This window comes from Anas acuta, chromosome 10 (genome assembly GCF_963932015.1).
Source record: "Anas acuta chromosome 10, bAnaAcu1.1, whole genome shotgun sequence".
In the NCBI taxonomy this organism is placed as follows: Eukaryota; Metazoa; Chordata; class Aves; order Anseriformes; family Anatidae; genus Anas; species Anas acuta.
The window spans coordinates 8,707,835-8,724,915 of record NC_088988.1 but is presented as its reverse complement, the minus strand read 5'-3'; the positions used below and the strand labels follow the sequence as shown (position 1 = coordinate 8,724,915).

Genomic DNA, 17,081 nt, shown 5'->3' with positions numbered 1-17,081 from the left:
CTATATTGACAAGTCCATTGATTTTTAGACAATATTTCATTTTAATTTAGATTATGAGTTATTCTTTCCTTTTCTTGCTGTGGATCATCTTTCTGTAGGTTAGTATGGTTAGATACCTGAGTAGGTTTGCTTTTAGTTCTTTCCACTTGCCACTACTTAGTATTTCAATGTATTTCCAAAAATGCATTGGAAAAACTCTTTGTCTTGGAGACAAGGTCTTCAGCTTTAGAAAGAAGCCACTTCTGTGCACTAAAATTAAGGCAGTGATTTATTTATTTATTTTTTTTTTTTGGTTTGGTTTTTCCTCAGTCTTAGTCTCCACCATCAGCTCTTCTATTTTTGTCCTGGTTTGAGCTGATAGCACTAAACAAAGGTCACCAACCTATTGAATGGCGTTCCTGTGTTTTGCATAACTTTTTCTTTAATTAAGGCAAACTTGTATATTGATGCATAGACCAAATCTATTAGTGGTTTTTTTATTTTTTCTTTCTCTGAGTATGCCATATGAAGACTACAAAACAACAAAATGCTTTTGTTTTCTATGGAAGAGCTATACTATGTAGTCATGAGCAACATAACACATATTTCCTGTTTTATCCATACCCATAGTTTTCTAGTTATGTAAAAATTTATAGCAATGGAATATCCAATTCTCTGTCTTTGTCATGTAGATACACAGTTTTTCAAATATGTGCCTTCAAGGACTTTGATTACAATACAATATTTTGACGGCCAATGAGGCTTACCTGTTATTCCATCCAGAAAATGCATAATGGTGTGATAACCTTGCTATCTTGAACATCACACTGCTATTAATAGAACTCCACTTAACCATCTCCATCAATCATCAGATGTCATGTAATCTGCACCATAAATAGGTTGAAGTTTGTGCTCAGACTCAGATCATTATAAATGTTAGTTTTTACACATTTTAACTGCTGACTTTTCATGTTTCATTGGCTCTTACAGATCTAATATGTATGAAGATTGATAAAAATATGCTGGCTTTTTTCCTTTCTGGAATATATAAATAAGAAAAATATATTTATACTGGATACATTATCATGAGAACCCATCCATTAGCACAAACAAAATCATGAAAATATTTTATTATCAAACCAGTGAACATTAGTGGAATATTGCTGTACACATCATTATCTGATTACTTGATACAAACACTTATTGGTGTTCTTACAGAAAAAGTTTAGACTGAGCAGAGAGCTAATTTTTCCATTCTGTAGGCTGAATGAAACAGTTTAAGCGCTTACTTTGTCTCATTGAAATGAAACTCACAAATTATTTTTACAATTGAACTAAATTCTGTATTCTGCTCAAACAAGGCATTACATCTAGATTTTAGCCATTTAGATTTGAAAATTTAATTTTAGCTACGTTTCATTTTGTTCCTCAGTTAGAAATAACACATTTTGTTTAAAATATATGAAAGCAATTTTTTTCTTTCCTGAAATGCTTTCCTTCCCTAATTTCTCTCAGTCAAACCTGCACACTGGATTTAATGGCAATTTACCAACTGTTTGTTGTTGAAACTTCCATTTAATATTTTGACTAATAGATTCACTTGAAGGTGTTTTTTTTGTATTGTTTTTGTTTGTTTGCTTGTTTTTAAACTACCAAAATACATATTCTAAACTGTAGATGACTGAAAAACAAACAAACAATAAAACACGTGAATTAAGGTCCAAATTAGACAAAGCACTGAGTGCTTTGTGCTGAAAAGAAATATTATTTTTGTTAATTGGCATTTTAATTGGATTTTTTCAAAAGCTGAACTGCCAAATGCTCTGCAAGGCATCTTCAAATAGCAGAGATTGAGTGCTATGAGGGCTATTTGGTTTAGGACAAAGAGGTGAAATGCGTATAGACCAGGGATATAACTTCAAACTACACATACTATACTGCAAAAATATTTTTTGTTTAATGGACTACTTAGAAGCATCATGTGGGACATGTTTCAGTACATGGTATATAATTTCTGTTTTCTTTTGTTTTTAAATAATGAATTAAAAATACCAGTATTATATTTCCTAGTGACAACTTCGTTTCAAGAGAATGAAGTTTTATTGAGATTTGAATACTTTATGTGGTCTTTTATAGCAGTCTCTGTAGCCTTGATGTCTGATTTCAGTCTGTAATTGCTCTGGGCAATAGAAAATAAACTACTTTACTCTGTATGTGCATTTTATTTCAGAAAAGCTGCTACATAATTATATGAAATGTGAATTCAAGCATTGTTGCCTCGTATTGTCCAAATACTGAAAAATCACTTCTTAATTAGAGAAGATACTTTATTTATGATTTTTTTTTCTCATCCAAATTTAAGGGCAACAGAATTTGGAGACATCTTCAAATTAGACTATGATATAATGCTTGTTTAACGTAGAAGGTCTTATATGTAGTTTAGATTATTTAGAACTGTTCTCTTGGTATCTTTAAAACCTTAACACTTCAGTTAGTGCAGCACATCCCTGAAGAGAATGATTTACAGTATTTGATTTTCAAGGTTAAAGACACACAAAAAAGTGTTGGTCGACTTTGTGGGGGGGTTATTCGATACTTTTGCATACATAACCATCAAAATTGTACTCAGAAAGCATATGTTTATCTGCTCAATGTTATGACTAGTCATTTTGTACATGCAGGCATAAACAAATTGAATGGACACAAATTGCACACATGGATTGGGCATGTAGCATGAACCTCTTATCAAAATCTGTTATCCATAGATCAGCACCAGAACAGAATTTGCTGTTTGTTAATCAATTCTTTGGGATTCTCATTTATTCAGGAAAATTTATCAACTGGGCCTATGACTTTCAGAGCATCAGATGATGGATATTGTGTCCTCTTATGCCAGATGAGAAATTAATTTGGATGAAATGAATTCCTCTGCCTCAAGAATTACAGATGAGATTGTTGCACTCATCTCACTGATGCTCTTAGAGTACTCTGCAAATAACAGCTACAAAGATCTAAGTGCACAAGCCTGCAGACAAAAATAACTTTTCCATTAAATTCTGTATGGAATACAGTTTAATGAATGAATGAAAGCAAGTGAGATGGGGCACTTTCTGTATACCATTTGAATCAATATTCAGATGTGAAAGTGCTGAATACCAGTCCTGTGTTCAGCAAGAAGTAAAATAATTCAGACCAAGATATTGAAATGTCTTCTCAGCTGATTTCAGTACAAGTCAATCTTGTGAACAAGAATGAGGTAGCTGACACTTTGAAGGATGTGGGCCTTGATATCAAAATACTTATATCCATGCTTTAAACCTGTGCTCAAAGTTTTACTGGATGAGCATTTAAAAGAATAGCGTAAGCCTATCCAGTAACTGCAATTGGATGAATCCAGCTACATACACACACTCTCACAAATACCCATGGATTTCCCTTCTGCTTGCTTGCAGACGTGCGTGTTCTGTTACTGTCTTCCATGATACTCTGTTCCTTTGCCAACTTTCAGGTCCTTAAAACAGGTTCTTTTGGCAGCTGCAAATGCTCTTATCAGCAACTGTATTTGAAATTTATCCAGCTCTCAGACAGTTGTAAAATCTTGCAAATTGAAAATCCTTGGATCTCCTGGGATATCACAGTTTAAGATCATGTTTAATCTCCTTTTAATATCCCCTCAGCAGTTTGATCCTGATCTCATGGTGATGTAAATTCAGAGTAACTCTCCTGAAGTCAATGTAAAAATCTAAGTAAGCTAATGGTGTTAGTTTGGATTTATGGCATGAGAATAGAACCTGGCATAGCATCTTTGTTTTAGTTCATTGAAATAGCAGGTGAAAAAGTTTATGAATTGTGTAGTATTGCTTCTTCATCCTTACTAGCCAAAAAGGTCTGTCTGATTTATTTGAGCTTGATCTGAAGAATCATTACATTGATAATTAATCAATTATATACTCTAGCTTCTTTACCTCATCTGTTTGCAATTCTTTATTTTGCAATTCTTCTATAGAGTCTCTGTCTGTTAACTTTTCAACAAAGTATATATAGAAACAGTAAAGAAACAGCATTGATTCAGTTATCTGAATTATAGCTATTAAAGAAAAAAGAAAAACATCTCCTTTTCTCTGTATGTTCAGGAACTTCAATCATTTGGACATATTTTTCAATCTTTACATTTCGAGCCATCACTACTATCAATTTTATTATTACAACTGAAAAGCTATCATGGACCCGATTTTTTTTTTAAATGTATGAGCATGAGTTACTCTTAGGGAAATGGGGTTGTTATTTATCAAAATTGTTCTTGAGTTCTCTGTTTCTGGTGTTCTTGAACCAAAATTTGCAAATACTGTGATTTATCACAAACAGTGAATCTAATTAAAACTTCAAAACAATACCAAATTGCAATGTCAAGCTGGAAGAAAAAAAAAAAGTCTAGGCCTACAGTATAAGTACCTTATGTTATGGCACCGTAAAAATCAAGTTTTAAGAGACAGGTCCAAGACTCTACTTGCAGAAGGGTAGAAGAGACTCCTCTGGAATGCCTGAATTTTAAAATCTGAGAAATCTACTAACTGCCTCATTTTACCATCTTGTGCATATGCTTTTTCTGTTTTAGACTAATGTTGGTCCATTCAGGACAGGTCTCAGTGTCTGGTGTTGGAATATACAGTAGGCAGAAATGGGGGAGGTTATTCACTTTTTTCTGAAATGCTAGAGAAGGCAACCACTTTCCAAGAAGGTGCTTAGAAACGCTAGGGAGAGTCACAATAATAGATACATCCCTAAAAGCTGAAAGCACCTACAGAGAACCTGGTGAAGGTTACTGCACTGAAGAGGCTTGCAGGTACTGCTTTCCATGGAAATGAGTTCATCTAGATGCTAAACAGTTTAGTGAGGGCTACTTGCACATTCCTAGACTACAGCAGTGGAAAATGGAGAAAGATGAGGCTTTCTCTAGGTATGTCTCATGGAAATGAAATCATTTTCCATGGATTAAGGGCTCTGCAGATCCAGAACATCTGTAATTTTCTCTGATACTCCTAGGAATGAGCTACTCAGATGTGTTAAATTGTATGAAATGCTTATGTGAAGCATTTCTTTATGTTGGATAGCCTGAACATGAATGTGGGCTGAAGAGGCCTAGTCCACAGGGAAATTTGCATTAGTTTCTTTTCCAATTATGCAGTTTTTCTTCCTTTGTTGATTAAATTAATGGGATGGTGTATTGAATTTTCATATGGGATATGTCTATGGAATATGTCTTCTAGTTGTATTTGACGGTGTGGCAGTAGTTTGAACATGTTTTCCATGATTTGTTAGCAACCATGATATTTCACTGGGAAAAACCTGACATTGTTTGATGTTTTAAGCATCTGTGTTAATCTACCTTCTGATTTTGAAAAATGGAAGGTAAACAGTAAGGCATCTCAGCTATTGAATCAACAAAATATTTGTGTTATTTTTTTCTCAAAAACTAAAAACCATCACCAAACGTACAAAACAAATAACTAGAAGCATCAAATGACCAAGCAACAAAAATGCATTATAAAAACCCATATTTCTCTTTGGAGAATACAATATGTATAATGTCATTAGATTACAATATCTGTAATGTCATTATAGAATACATCAGGAACAGAGATCTTATTTTTTAACTAGGGAAATGTCAAAAATGAAACTGAAATCCAAAATGTAAGCAAGACAAGGATTGTTTACACTAGTTTATATGACCTTTGCTGTGACCTCATCCCTATAACAGTGGTGGTATGTTTGTAGTGGCTGTTGGACTGTGTAGATGCACAGTGGACATGTGAGATGAGTTGAGATGGGCAGGTGAAGGCTGACTGGCCACCATGTCTTCTCACGAGCACTTGCTGGTTGCTGAAAGCATGAAAGCAGCTCATTGAGTTCAATCCCATGTGTGGATGCTGTGAAGCTAGTGGGCCTAATCCAAAGCTTACCAAAGTCAATGCAGAGCCTTCCATAACTTCTGCAGTAATTGGACATGCCCTGTTGAGACTTCCCTTCTCATGCTCTTCCAGATGAAGAACCTGAACGTTTGTACTGATTTCTAATAGATGTCTAAAGGATACTTTTTTTTTCTTAGAAGTTTGTTAGGTCATTTATCTAGACACCAGTTAAAGATAAATGTATATCTGAGCTTCCTCAAGTAAAACCTGTCATTTTCAAGCATGCCTCTTATCAACTCTCACTGTGTGATTTATAACCCTTTGACCTACTTGTACGTGGAACTAAAATGCTGTGCAGTATTGTTTTGTATGGGAAATTTAGAGAAAATATTACGAGACTCTTTAAGTAGTTATCTGAATTCAAGCAAAATGGTAGCTTATTATACATAGGATGTTAAAAAAAAAAAAAAGTATGCTCTTGCACTTAGTGATCAATGAAATTTTAAACCACATGGCAGGTTTATAGTAAAGCAGTGCCATTTCATTTTTCATCAAGTTTAATAACCAAGATTGTTTTCCTGTTTTGTGATTGATTATTGTGTGAATCATCTGATGTTTTTAGTTATGACTCATCTGACAAACTGTTAAGTCTAGTTATATTTTTATCTTCTGATAAAAGCAATATTAAAGAATTATAATCTTGTGGACTTTAAATAGTCAAGCAAATCTATATTTCTTTTTATAACATTTTTACTCACTTCAGCTCATTAGAGAGAAATGACAGTACTTTTTTCAGTAGCAGATAGATGTTAATGCAGTGATAGCATATCACTTGGTTCAGTGTTGTATATGGCTTAAAGTAGAATTTATGGCTAAAGGTTTATCATTTTGTCATTATTTTGCTAGCCTGTATACAACAGCTCAATTTATAATTGTTTGCTGAACTCTTGCAGTTGTGATAGTGATTGATCTCCTGGATCTATGCAACATGGTCATTCATATACTGGTGTAAAAATGCCTTTGATTATGGCCTTGTATGGATAGATAAGTAGCTACTGACTCAGAGAACCTGGAATAGCAACGGGACATACACAAAAATCACAAATAAAAATCTGAAATATTTGAGGCACATGCTGGGCAAGATTGACTATCTCAAGCTGCGGGCATTAAATGAAGAAAGATCTTTGTGCTAGATAAGCATGACTGCCTGGTGTTCATCAGTACAGAAGGGTTAGCAGCTGAGATTACAGGAACATCATTCTCTCTTAAATCTTCTTGGACACAGTCTGGACTATTTGCAAACTGATGTTAGATATATCCAATATACATGGAAAAAGTATTCATAGCAGAGCAGAAGTATATTCTCACAAATGTGTATTGTTTAGACAAAATAGGAAAATGGAAAGAAAACACAAAATTGTGAAGACTGTATTTTTACTTATGTTTTGGAAGAAGGGTAATCATTAATCGTACAGCACATCTTGTACAAAGTGAGTGATAACCAGAAATTGAACTAAAAGATGCAATTATGACCAATTTAGCTATGCTATATTTTACTATCAAGCGATGTGTGTTCAAGCTGTGCATGCTCTCTAGTAAGATGTAGTGATTTTTTTTTCAAACTTATTTTCTAATGAATTATATAAGCTATTTTATCCATTAAAACTAGAAATTGAATAAATTAGAGGAATTTATTTATAGGCCTCATCCTGTTTGGCAATCAGTGTGGACAGTGCCATGCACACAGGTGTGTGTGTATATATATATATAAATGCATTTTTCTCTTTTAATGTGCAGTGTCAGAAATAAATGAGCTTCAAGTTCCTAACTAAATAATACCTTGTCTAAATGAAAAATTCAATTTTCTGATCTGTATTTCTGAAAACCTATTAGGAAAATACATTGACAAATTCAAATGTTTATGAGGTCTGTCTGAATTACGATTTAAGGCCTTTTTCTCCCCTCCTGAATTCTTTTGTGCGGTAATTTTTCGATGCTGATTTGGAACTATAAATAGTCTATAGTTGCAAATCTACGTTGGTCAGCATGCATGCAGTATTTTTTCACTAAATGCCTTTACGAATACTATTCTTTGAAAATGTATTTCAGTATTGTAAAAACAACACATCTGAGGCTTGATCCTTGATTGGGTCCACTCTGTAACCCAAAAAAGACTGTCTTAGGTGCCTCTGGAGATTTCCCAAGCTTGAGAGACCCATTCTCAAGATAACAGCTGACTCATCCATTCCCACCTGGTCTTCAGTACATCACAACAGAGCTGAGGAGATGGGATGATGGCCAGAATACTGCTGCATCCCTATCACAGCAGTTTTTAAAATTGAGTAAAATAGCCCCAAAAGATCCTGAAGGATCCTGTATCAGCGTAAGATGGTCCCAAAGCTCAGACAGTGACAGAAATGTCTAATTGTCTATGCTTAGTACATGCCAAACCATTTCCTTAGATTTTATAAAATAAGGTGCTCCCCTCATCAAAAATCAAATAAAAACAAACCTAGCCTTAAAAAGTCTCTGAAAACTGGAGAAAAATAGACTTTCCTACTGCAGCTTGAACAATTTTGGACTCAGTTGTGTTGTCCTGCTGGATAGGCAGGTTCTTATCCTGTGGCCCATGTCTGCCCACTTAGATTTGACTGAAGATGACGATTTTCATCTTCATTATGAAGATGAGTTAAAATGTTGAATGACATCAGGCTGGGCTTCAACAGCAGTTTAATGGGAAGAGCTTTGTTTTTCTCTGGTATAGGAGTGAAGGGTTTTTTTTGTGCATTGGACAGGAAGAAGATATAACCAAACCCCAAATCTGGATGTCTCCTTGAACATTGATTCTGCTCTTGAGAGTGCTGCCCTGGGCACCACTTCGAATAGGTGATTCAAGCCTGTTATTTGTCTGTACAGCTCGTGCATTTGGAGGAAGGTCCAGGTGCACATCTGGAATATATATATATATATATAGCACTATTTATAAGACTGTAGTATTTCTATAGTTCAGCTTCTTCCCACTTCAAAATTTCCTTTTCTCTCCAGGTTTTAGTGCTTCAAGTAACACACTGGTATATTATTAACTTTGTGGAGATAACTTATGTATCTGGTATTTTGTGTTAGAACATTTTTTCATGATGTTTTTGCCTTTGTTCTCAAGTATTTCCACAAGTAAGACATTTGTTATTGGGGGGAAAAAAAAAAAAAAAAGGTGGGGGGAGAAGCTTTAGATAATGGCTGTTTTGAACTGTCTGTTCTACGCTGAACAAAAGCTTTGTTTCCTCACTCCAAGATGCACACTTCTGTTAAGTTACGCTCATTTTGCACGCTTGTGTTCTCACTGTGCTGGTACTGTAGCTTTCATTAGTTTTCCTTTTTTGGAGGTCATTAGAAATTTTTTTTCCCTTTCTCCTTCAGTCCTGCTTGCCTTTTGCATTTTCACATAGGAAGCAAATTTGGCTTTGTTTCATTAGTAAAATGACACTGAACTTGAAGGGCATTTGGAACAAAAACTTTGTTCAGTCTATGGAGTATCTTTTATTGTGACTCTCTTCTATCCTTCTCTTTCACTGTCTCTCTAGTTTCTTCTTAAACTCTCAGCTCCTGCTGCTAGCAATATGCCTTTTAAATCTCTAATACTTTCCAGGTGAGAAGAAAAGTGAAGGAAATTACGGGTCTGTTAAAGGTAGCTGAGAAGGGAGGGAGTCTCTTGGAAGCCATATAGGTAAAGGACCTGTAAGGCCTGGAGAAAACAGGGTCAAAACATAGAAAGGGAGTCTTCTTTCACATTTATTGTGTAGGTGTGTGCAAGGTATTGAGCAAATGAGACGTTGATACAGTGTTTGGAACTGTGGAAGGTTCATCAGAGGTCAGTGTTTGAAGTTCACAGTTCAAGCTTTTTCATACAGGTACAAATATTCAGTCTTAAACTTATGATACACCTGCTTATGTGTATTTCATGAACTCAGCTGCAATGTTTCCTAGAACAATGATTCAATTATCAGAAGTGTATGTACCCCTTCAGATGCTTTGAAAACAAATCAGCTGGCTTATTTTCAAATGGTAAATGGGTTAACTTATTGAGCAATGAGCAGAATTTTAACAAACTTCAAACTTTGTAAGCCCACAGTAGATAAAGAAACCTTTTTTTAGGTTTCATAGATTTGTTATCACAGATGTTCTTAACCTAAATACATGGATATGCAAAAATAAATACTGTTTAAAATATGTATAAACTTCCTTTATTTATGTCTGACACTGATTCCATGTTGCCACCAGGTTTCAAGCAGCTGTGACTTCCATGGCAGCTGGAGAGCTGAGGCCTGCTTTTTTGTTTCGCATCTAGCATTTTCTAAAGGGAGGTGGCAACCGTATTTAGAAAGCTTTCTCACTTTAATCTGGGGTTAATCTGATACTGTCCATGTGGAACTTAGAGTGGCTGCAACATGCCATTAGTAAAGGTAGTGACTAGCCTAAGGCTTCATAGGTGAAGCGTCCCCAGCCAGGAGAGATAGTCTGCAAAGGCAGAACTTTGCAATAGTTTATCCTGTTTTCCTCGACTTTGTGTATGGTAGATATGGCAAGGTATGACTGGGGCAGTCTGTGAAGATCTCCATCTAACATGTTGTGAGTGCACACGTGAGTGCTGAGCTGCTAGAATTTCAGCTGAGTAGCTCTGCATATGTTTGGGGTACCTTTCCTCCCTGCGTGTTTCTCTTGATGTGAACCACTGTCATGTCTTGTGCAAGGACTCTGCACAGAAGTTCTGCTGAAATGACGATAGGGTTGTTTAGAACTGCCTGAATATAGTCTCTAGTAAAGGGAACATGCCACATGTCCTCATTTATCAGCACTACACACTGATTTTTGTTTGACCATTTATTTTCTGTACCTAATAAAGTAAATAAATAGGACTCATCTCATCTTACTTTAGATGGTTGTAGGTAGGTTTCCAGTCCCAGCTAGTCTTCAGAACCTTCAGTAAATAGAGAGTGGTATCTCCAGCTAGCGGTCCTTCCCAGAGGGACTTCTTCTCATTAAATGTTAGTATAGATAGCCTATTAGATACTTAACTTTAAAATGGCTTAAGTTAGGTCAAATGAATTCCACACTGATTATTAATGTAATCAGACTCGTGCCTTAGCACAGAGATGCAAGCATAGTTTTCAGTAGGAGTTTTGTTTTAATTTTGTTTGCAGACAGGACCTTCCATCTCTAGATCCTATAGGAAGATGGAAAAATAAAAGAAAAAAATAGCTAATCTGATTAGCTTTACTCTAAGATTTTAGTGCAGAAGGAAGGGAGGAAATTCAAGCCACTCATCAGATCAGATGTTACTACACTCATTTGTTAACATGCCTCCTCAAATGGAATTAATGAAACCTTTCATTATAGATCAATACGGTCTTTGACTAGAGAATATTATGGGTACCTATTGTATATGCTTAATTAGATTGAAATTGCTTTCACATTTCCTTTATATCCAAAAAAAAAAAAAAAAACAAAAAAAAAAAACTGATCTCAGCAGTTTAAAAAAGGGAATTACAAAAGTCATCCCCTCCACTGTGCTGCTAAAGCCAGCAAGAAAAAAGAAAAAGGGAAAAATTCTTCAGCCAACTGCCCAGCCCTGGGCTTTAGTTAGGTGGTGATTTTGGCAGCCCAGCAGCAGAGCTGTGCTAAGCAGTACTCACTGCAGTGTATCCGTAAAGAAAACAAATGGTAATTCTCATATTATCATCACAGGAGACTGATGACCCATTAAAGTCAATAGGTTTGGGCTGGAACTATATGAAACTATTTTGAGACATTTCCTTTCCTCTCATATTTTCTCTCCAAAAACAATTTCTAGATAGAACTGTTCCAAATTAACATGTATTACCCTCCTTCCTCAGCTACTTTTCCTCAAATACATTCTCAAATGCTCTTTTTTTTCATGTTTTATTTCTTGATAGCAACTTATTACTCTTCAAATTTCCTATCAAAAACCACTTCTTCCCTAAAACTAGTTCTCCTACCACCACAGCCACTTTCCTGTCCAAATAAAGCCTTTAGTATTTCAGTACCAATTAATTAGCTGTCTGGTTACCTCACACTTTCAGCTCAGCCCAGGGTATTTCTGGTATGTTCCCTGTTTTCCCCTGTCTGTCCCAAGCTCCAAATTCTCTGCAGCAGCAGCTGCTTTCCTCACGCCTTGCGGGTGCTGTGCTCAGATGCTCGGGCCCCAGGGCCTGGTTGTGGGGCGCTGCCTGAGCACCTCATGCTGCCTCAGAGCCCTCCTGCCCTCCCACCTCTCGGTAAAGGCAGGCCCTGGTGCCTCTGTGGGTTGAATTGTGAACTCCTGGCATCTCTCTAAAGCAAAATGAAGCTTGAATCCTCAGCCCCCCAGCTCTGCAGGCAGGAGGAGGCTGCGGCTCTTTCCCTGGGGCTGACACCAGGCAGGGCTCGCTGCTCGCTGGGCTAAGTTCGGTGTGCCCCAGCCTCCTTGCATTGTTTATCAGCCTCCCTCCTTCCAAATTCTTTGTTTGTACAGTGGCAGCTTTTGTGCCAGTTTTTCTTCTTTTTTTTTTCTTTTTTTTTTTTTTTTTCTTTGCCTGGAGTTATTGGCAGAGCTAATTAACCACAGAATATAAAAGCCTTGTTCTTCAGGGCCGAGGAGCAGTGCGATCGCAGAGCAGCATGAGTGCTGCCTTGTGGCGTGGGGGATGAACAGACGGGTGGGTTGCCTGAGGATGGCCAGCTGATCCTCACAAAGATGTACCTAGATGTTTCCATCCTGATTCTGGAGGGGCTGTGCCGTGCATCCCTCCCCACCCTGCTCTGCCTATGGTACCCAGTACAGCGAGCCGCCTCAGCCACCATGGGGGAGCTGAGGGGTGAGTGTGGCTTGGCAGGCTGACGTGCTGGTGTGGACAGGGCAGGAGGGCACAGTGCTGGGTTTGTGCGGTTTGCCCACCACAGCTCCCCTCCATCCGAGAGGATGTGCTTGGGAACCGTGCCTGGGGCTTGTCCTTGAGGTGAGGAAGCCGGAGTGAGAGGCAGCCGCAGCCGTGGGGCCTGGTGTGTGAGGAGGAGGTCAGCCCTGTGCCTCGAGGGTAGCCCAGCGGGCTGTGGGCTACACAGAGCAAGATCCTCCAAATCTAGAAACGCTTGGGAAACTTTTCTTTTCCCCTTCGGAGAAATGCCTGGTTATGACAGGCGACACAACTGCATTCAGCACAAAATGCTCCTGCTGCTTGTCCACCTGAGATGACTTCTCTGTCTGCATATTGGGGTGGCTGTGGGGAGCCCCATGGGCACCAGAGCCCTATAGTGCTGCATAAACCCAGCCGTGCCCTGGTCTCTGCTGTGGGCTCGGGCCCACCCACAGCGACCCCACCGCCGTGGGGTGGTCCCGGGCTGTCTGCAGAGGAGCGGTGACAGGGCAGGGTCGGGGCATCTCCCCGCAGCCCCTTGGCACAGCACCGCGGGCGGCCCCGTCCCCCGTGGACGTGCGTGGGTGCCTGCGTGTCCGAGGGGAGCTGAGCCGTGGGGTGGGGACGCCGTGGGGACGGGGATGGAGGAAAAAAGAGCGCCCGGGGCTCGCCGCCCCCCGCCCGGCCCCTGCAGCCCCCGCTGCGCCCCGCCGGGACGCGGCGCCCCGCGGGAGGGCGGGCTCGGGGGGGTTCGCGTTCCTCCGGGGGCGAGGGGGAGGGAGAAGAAAATCGAGAAGAAGCAACAGCCTCCAGCTTTTCCCTTCCTCTAATCTTGCTTCACTCCCCCTTGCTCCCTCTCCCTCCCTCTCCCCTTTCCCCTCCCTCCCTCCCTCTTTCTAATTCCTGCCGCTAGCTCGGAGCCTCATTCAGCAGCCGCTGCCAGTGGAGTGTAATAGGCTGAAGATGCCGCCGCGTCTGCCCAGCGCCGACTTGTGAATGGGACTTGTCTCCTCGCCCTCTGCCCGAGCGGCCCCGGGCAGCGGCCGGCCCCGCTGGACGCGCAGGTGAGCGGCGGCCGGGGCAGGAGGAGCCGCCGGGGGCTGCGCGGCTGGCCGTCTGTCTGTCTGTCCGTCTGTCTGTCCGTGCATCCGAAACTTGGCGGCGGGGCTGGGGCTGGGGCAGGGGCAGGGGAAGGGGCAGGCAGGTGCGCCCCCAGCCCCCGGCCGTGCTCGGAGCCAGCCCGGCGGGTGCCCGAGGGGCGCGACGGCCTCGGAGAGGGGAGGCAAACGTGGGGGTTCGGGTTCGGGTTTGGGTTGTGTTTGGCTTTTATTTTTTTATTTTATTTTATTTTATTTATTTTTCAGATCTTGCCCCCGGGGGCGGGGAGGGGGAGGGCGAGCGTTTGCCCGTTTTAAAATGTTCCTCCGGATAAGCTGATATTGAAAGCTCCGAACTGAAAATCTTTTACTTGCAGTGTAGCTCCCAGGCATGAAATGGATATGCAGAAATCATGAGTGCATGAAATGAAGGGTACTCTATCCGGAATAAAAGAGGGAAAGACTTTGATTTATATCTTTTTTTTTTTCCTTTCTTTTTTTCTTTTTTTTTAATTTGCTTGCTGGCTTTCAAATGCATTACTATTCACAAGGTACCAAAATGGTATCTGTCTCTAATTCAGGCTAGTCCAAAAAGCATTAGGCTCTTGGGTGATACGTGCTTAAGCACATCCCCAGGAGAGGTAAAATAGATCGGGCTGCGGGTCCCCATAAATACCATTAAGTTTTAGAATAAAAGTGCTTCCTGTGCAGTCCCTGGGGAGCACATATAGCAATCTGACATCATGATACAAATGCCTCTACCTTCTATAGAAGTCCCCCTTTATTGTCTACTCTTTTAAATATTCATTTGCTGAGCAGAGAACGGGTATATGCTAGGAGATCTTCTTTGTACCATTGCTACAAAGGACAGTGTGGCTGTGTAACACAGTATTTACCTACTAAGATATCTGTGACAAAGGAACCTCTTTAGCAAATGAGGTCACTAATTCAGAAATTGGCCTTTTATAAGCAGAATGCTCATTTCTTTTTCACATTCCAGTGAGTAGTAACTCCCTGGGAAAGACTTTCTTCCTGTTCATTTGTGATGGTGATACAGACTGTGCAGACTCTATTAAGAAATTAAATATTTTTTAACTCTTTCATAATTAAACTGTTGAGTGAGGAAAGCACTAACAGATCCAGAAGCAGGGAAGCAAACACTCAGACGTTACTGAGCGTCTGTCTTTTTCCCCCTTCCCTTGCTTTTATGCTTGCTTCAATGTTTCCAAAGTCTGTGTGATTTCTCCAGGTAGAGACTTTGTTCCCTTTTTCTATGCTGGCTACCCTATATCAATAAATGAATTTGCTTTCAATATGGAAGTTCTGCAATAATTAATCTGACATCTGCCTCAGTTCTCTCCACTGAGATTTGAAACGCAAATCGATGACTGTACTCAATCCGTTGGATGATTTTATAAGGAGAGATACAGAGGTACATGGAAGTAGAATTGCAGATGCTTGCTTATAAGCAGCATTTTTATAGCACAGCAGTGCAAATCATGTTGTTGGGAGATAGACAGTGAGAACAGTAGGGAGATGGAGAGCAGAAGGTCTAGTTTGGGGCTTCATGCCTTAACACAAAACGTTTTTCTAGCATATTTCTTAGTCTACTACGCTATAGGAAACAAGTTTGTGACTGTACTCCTAAAGCAGTTCTTCCTCTTGCAGAACAGAAAAAAAAAAAAAAAGTTACTGAACAAAGAACTAGATCTTCAGTAAAAGAACTGGAAATTCTTTAAGAATGTTAACTAAATGGCACCTTTCCTCCTGCAGATTCTTGTTCTTAGGCCCTGAAATGGATTTTTTTTTTCTTTTTTTTTTTAAACCTCAGCCTTGCACTAGAACATCAGGGAATGATCATGGGCAGAATGTGCTATTTATAGACCATTCTACACCAGCTTCAACTTTGCTAAAATTTCAAGTGTTGTCCATCCAAAAAAATCACTAAAAAGTAGATTACTTCATTACCAGAGAAGCTGTTACAATAGAGTATATCAAGAGATGAGATAAGTCATTGTGATTCATCAGCACAGTTTCAGAAGGAAATATGTATGGAAATGGATGACCGAGACACAGAACAATCAAATTAAATTTTCTTTTGCATAACAATGTGGGGAAACTACAAAGATTTGAACTGTTTTGTGATTCATCTGATCAAATGCTTTAAATTATATCATATGATTTCAACTTCAATTAATACGCCATTTTGACAAAATTTGACGTACTTAATTCAATTTATTGTAAGAAACATACGTCAAGTTCAGAGTTGCAGTAGTTTGAGGCTATTTTTTTGTTGTTATTTTCTGCAAATGCTGTAACTAAAGAAAGCACATATAAGGTAAATATTTTTATTGCTGAGATTTCCACAATAATCTCAGAAGTTATTTCCAGCACAGACGCCACAGAAATTTAAAGCAACTCCAAACTTAAAAGTACTGCCTCCCCTTTCTTGGTGAGCCCCATGAAATGACTTTGAATCCATTTTGTGGGCTGGACATTTAGCGAAACAGAGGTCTCATCTGGAATCAATTAATTTGAAACAGTTTAGGAACATACTTTCTAGACTTTTTTTTTTTTTTTTTAGTGCCTGAGTTTTTCTGTGAGCATTGCAAGCTAAAAACCTGTCTACAATTTGCTGTGCTGTACCCATTTGTTTTAAAACAGCACTTCAGTTTTCCGGTCCCTTTGCTGGGCCCAACTTAGGGCCCAGCTTAGGGAAGCAGAGGGAGGAGAGGAGAGATGGCCATGGAGTTCTCTGTCCATAGGAATCAAGAGGACTTAGTTTACACTTAAGTCTTGTGATTTTGTCACATAGTTGTGGTTTTTGTTATTTTATTTTTTATTTTTTAAACTGCATCCCTTATCGGTTAAGGATCATTGTGGAATACTCCTTCACGGTCCGTGAGGAGAAGCTGCCGCCCCGCGTCGCGCTCCGGGTGCCGATGCGCAGGAGGGAGGCCGGCCCCGCGCCGTGCCCGGCCCGCTCGCCCCTCACCGCCCTCACGGCACCCGGGGGGGCTCCGGCCGCGGCCGGGGCTCGGCGGCGGGGCCTGGCGGGCGCCAGGGGGCGCTGCCGCTCTTCGCTGCCTCGCCGCCGCCTTCCGGGGCGCGCTGAGCGGCGGGGCCGGGGTGCGGCCTGGCGGCGGCGGCGCGGGCTGAGGCGCGGCCCCGGGGGCGGCGGCTCG

The 17,081-nt window shown here is 39.9% G+C and overlaps 1 protein-coding gene across 8 annotated transcripts in view; it reads left to right on the top strand.

Annotated features, from left to right (window-relative positions):
• CDH11 (cadherin 11) overlaps window positions 1-17,081 on the top strand; it is a 362,024-nt gene that overhangs the window by 267,232 nt on the left and 77,711 nt on the right. For 7 of the 8 annotated variants that reach the window (XM_068693719.1, XM_068693728.1, XM_068693726.1 and 4 more), the window contains one exon: window positions 13,713-13,863. The gene's annotated coding sequence lies outside the window, so the exon portion shown is untranslated. Of the gene's footprint in view, window positions 1-13,662; window positions 13,864-17,081 lie in introns of those variants that run through there. The other variant, XM_068693720.1, reaches the window with a different exon arrangement.